This window comes from Myotis davidii, unplaced genomic scaffold (assembly GCF_000327345.1).
Source record: "Myotis davidii unplaced genomic scaffold, ASM32734v1 scaffold198, whole genome shotgun sequence".
NCBI lineage: Eukaryota > Metazoa > Chordata > Mammalia > Chiroptera > Vespertilionidae > Myotis > Myotis davidii.
The window spans coordinates 1,154,256-1,158,872 of record NW_006291485.1 but is presented as its reverse complement, the minus strand read 5'-3'; positions in this window follow the sequence as shown (position 1 = coordinate 1,158,872).

Genomic DNA, 4,617 nt, shown 5'->3' with positions numbered 1-4,617 from the left:
CATTTCATAACAGGTAACATATGACACCCCAGACAGCCAGCCTTCCAGCGGTGACATTGCCGGCATCAATAGTTTATAGCAGGAACGGACACTTGATCTGGAGTCTCGGGCAGTCTGCTTGGATGGCCTCCGGGCCACCTGCCTGGGGAGGCTCCTGGGGACCCACAGCGGGTCAGGACGGACCCTGTCCCTCATTTCGGGCTGAACACACGCGTGTGGTGCCTGGTTCTACGGAAGCCACCCTTCCCGGAGTGGAGACACTGTCGCCAGCTTGTTTTCATTTGGATGGACTGAAGGGTGGGGTTGCTGACTCGCTAATCCACAGAAGAGGGAGGAGAAGGGGCCAAGGCCGCTGGCCCCAAGTTCCTCTGCAGTTCTGAACAGACGTTTCTGTAGAGAAGATGGACACATGACCACCAAGGCCATGAGAAGACGCTCAACAACATGAGACATGGAGGAAATGCTGCCCAAACGCACTCACAGCGAGACGGCGCCTCACACCCACCGGATGGCCACTGTTCACGTGGTGACCACACGGGTGGACGAGGACTCGGAGAGGTTGGAACCCTAGTGCACAGCTGCTGGGCTGTGAGATGGGCAGCTGCTGTGGAAGACATGGCAGTGCTCCTAAAGCAGCGGTTCTCAACCTGTGGGTCGCGACCCCTTTGGCGGTCGGATGACCCTTTCACAGGGGTCGCCTAAGACCATCCTGCATATCAGATATTTACATTATGATTCGTAACAGTAGCAACTGGGCCTCGGTAGATGGAAAGTTATGAAGTAGCAACGAAAATAATTTTATGGTTGGGTCACAACATGAGGAAGTGTATTTAAAGGGCCAGAAGGTTGAGAACCACTGTCCTAAAGGGTGAGCACGGAGTTACTGTCTGACCTAGCAATTTCTTCCTAGGAATTTCACTCCAAGAGAAACAAAAACACATCCACATAAAACTTTACACGGAAACAAGCAAAACACTGTACACAGCAGCATGATCCACAAAAGCCATCATGTGGGAACAACGGGTGTCCATCAACCGATAAATGTGCCCCATCCACACGCTGGAATATTGCTCGGCCGAGAAAAGGAGTGAAGCACAGATATGTGGATGGGCCTTGAAACCATGATGCTCAGTGAGAGAAGCCAGACACGGAAAGTCACAGTGTATGATTCCATTTATGTGAAATGCCCAGAGCAGGCAGATTCACAGAGACAGGAAGTGTGTTAGTAGTTGTCAGGGGCTAGGAAGGGGGATGGGGAGTGACTGCTGATGGGGGTGGGATTTCTCTTTTTGTTCCTGAGGCTTTTCTGCATTATTTTTCCTACTGAGTTTAAAATGTGGGCATGTTAAATGCTCGTAGCCCTAGCTGGTTTGGCTCAGTGGATGAAGCACTGGCCTGCAAACTGAAGGGTTCCGGGGTTCGATTTGGGTCAAGGGCAAATGCAGGGGTTGCGGGCTCGATTCCCTGTAGGGGGCGTGCAGGTGACAGCCAATCAATGATTCTCTCTCATCATTGATGTTTCAATCTCTCTCCCTCTCCCTTCCGTTCTGAAATCAATACAAATATTTCTTAAAAATGAAAAGGCAAGTATTTTTTTTTTAAAAAAGCTCACTGTAAACAATTAGGTAACCAAATAGAAGAAAACTAAAAATTACCTGAAACTCCCACTACTCTAGTCAGCAGTAACCACCTTTAACCTGTAGGCCTTCCTTCCAGGTTTCCTATATCTATTTACCTTTTTGTTTGTTTTCTAATCCTCCCCCAAAGATATTGTTTCCATTGATTTTTTGTTTGTTTGTTAATCCTCACCTGAGGACATTTTTCCATTGATTTTTAGAGAGAGTGGAAAGGACCGGGAGAGAGTGAGAAACAGCGATGTGAGAGAGACACATCCATTGGTTGCCTCCCACATACGCCCCAACCAGGGGCTGGATCCAGCCTGCAACCGAGGTGCGTGCCCTTGACCGGAAATTGAACCTGCGACTCTTTGGTGAGCAGACTAAGCCTCCAACTGCTGAGTCATGTCTGCCAAGGCTATATCTATGTATGTGGTCAGGAAAGTAAGTGGATATATAAAGTAGATATGTGTATACGTATAGACACATACATAATGTCTGTATCCACATATATAACCCCAATCATGCTAATACTTTCTAAACATTGGTTAAAAACTAAGTATTATAGTAACCAATTCACACACACCCCCCTCCAAAATAATAGAAAATAAACATGCAGAGCTCCTGTGCCCTGTTCCTTGCATATTCCAGCTGTTCCAAGTTCACACTATTTGCTCCCCAACATTTCCAAGGCCCTATTTTCCACCACAAAATCTGGGTGGACATACAGTCGTTTTTTTGTGTTTTGTAAGATTGGCATCATGCTCCCAACCCCTATGCATCTTCCATCCTTTGAGTTTTATTTTTTTTTAAATATATTTTATTGATTTCTTACAGAGAGGAAGGGAGAGAGATAGTCAGAAACATCGATGAGAGAGAAACATCGACCAGCCGCCTCCTGCACATCCCCCACTGGGGATGTGCCCGCAATCCAGGCACATGCCCTTGACCGGAATCGAACCCGGGACCCCTCAGTCTGCAGGCCGACGCTCCATCCACTGAGCCAAACCGGTTTTGGCCATCCTTTGAGTTTTAAATGGTCCTCAGGCCATTCACTTTATATATATCCCCCCATATACTTTATTGATTTCAGAGAGGAAGGGAGAGGGAGAGAGAGATAGAAACATCAATGATGAGAATCATTGATCAGCTGCCTCCTACATGCCCCCTACTGGGGACCAAGCTCACAACCCCAGGCATGTGCCCTTGACCCGAATCGAACCCGGGACCCTTCAGTCCTCAGGCCAACACTCTATCCACTGAGCCGAATCAGCTAGGGTGCCATTCATTTTTTCATGATGCATTTTGCATTTAACAACCAACTCAGTTTCCCAACTCAGGAAAGTGTAGCAAAAGATTTAAAAATAGAGTAGAAGAGGAAATAAATGTCCCCAGTAATCCAGAGGGAACACTGCTAGTGTGTTTGAGCAGGGGCTTTGAATTTTATTTTGTAGTTTTATTGTGTTCACCAAAGTGAGACTTGCTTCCTTGTTCCTTTCCCCTTATTTTATATCCTGAAACTTTCCAGGTGATATTAACATTTCCTCTGAAACATCATTTTTTTAAAAATTGTAAAATATTTTTTAAAATTAGCAACAAAAAAAAGTACAATATGCCTGCAGGTCGGTGGCGTCAAGTACATTCACATTGTAGTGCAGCCATCCATCCCCACAACTCTTTCATCTTCCCAAACCAAAATTCTGGAAACATCTTCAACGTTGGCAGGGCTGCCGGTGCTGACAGTCTCGCGTCCTCCTCCTGGTCAGCGTTTCTGGGGCTCCCTCCTCACGTGGGCAGCACCTCCTTCCCTGGGCATGTGCCCACAACCAAGGTACATGCCCCCAACCGGAATCGAACCTGGGACCCTTGAGTCCGCAGGCTGACGCTCTATCCACTGAGCCAAACCGGTTCGGCTTCCCTGGGCTTCTTTAAACGCAGGATGTGCTGGGGGCGCGCAGCCACATCCTCTGGGTGCCCCGTCATTGAGGACAGGGGTCAGGCACAACGTTCCTGGCAGCCCCACCCACATTCTAGAGCAACGGGGAGCCCTCCCCAGCACAGCTGACCTCAGAACACTGCCTCTCCTGGGCCTCCCACCAGCCCACGCCCAGGGTCTCCCTATCAGAACAGCAGGGTTCAACAAACAACAACCACAACAAAAACCCAGACAGAGATGATAGCAATTCTATTGTTGCCATTTGGTTTCCCTAGTATCTCACATCTTAAGGTATCTCTTTTGTGGCACCCTTTGACTCTTCATTTTTTAAAATATATTCTTACTGATTTCAGAGAGGAAGAGAGAGGGAGAGAGAGATAGAAACAATGGATAAGAGAGAAGCATCGATCAGCTGCCTCCTGCACACCCCCTACATGGGGATGTGCCCGCAACCAAGGTACATGCCCCTGACCGGAATCGAACCCGGTACCCCCGAGTCCGCAGGCCGACGCTCTATCCACTGAGCCAAACCGGTCAGGGCTTTCCATTACTTTTTCAGAGAGAGTGGAAGGAAGGGAGGGTGGGGAAAAAGAGAAGAGAGAGAGAAAGATGGATGTGAGAGAGCCACATGACCCGGTGCCTCCCGCACCAGCAAACCACAACCCAAGTACGTGCTCTTAACCGGCAATTGAACCCCAGACCCTTCAGTGCTGGGCCCGGCGCTCCAACCACTGGACCACACCGGCCAGGGCTACCTCTTTATTCTTTGAAGAAAGCCACATTTCCCTCCCCTGCCCCAGCTTCTCTGTCCAGCTCGCAGTTTAACCCTCCCCCCTCCCCCAGCATGATCCTGGAGGAAAACTCTAGAATTTGTTGGGCAGGCACAGGCTCCTTCCTTTTTGCTGAAGATAAAACAGATCCAACCATAAAAAACACACACACACACACATACCAAATGCTGCTGTTTATCTCCAAAGTGTGGAATGTTGTGTCATTTCCAGACATTGTATACGGTTCCGGGAGAGGGGCCTCAGCGCACCAGGCCAAGGCTTAAGACACTGCTCC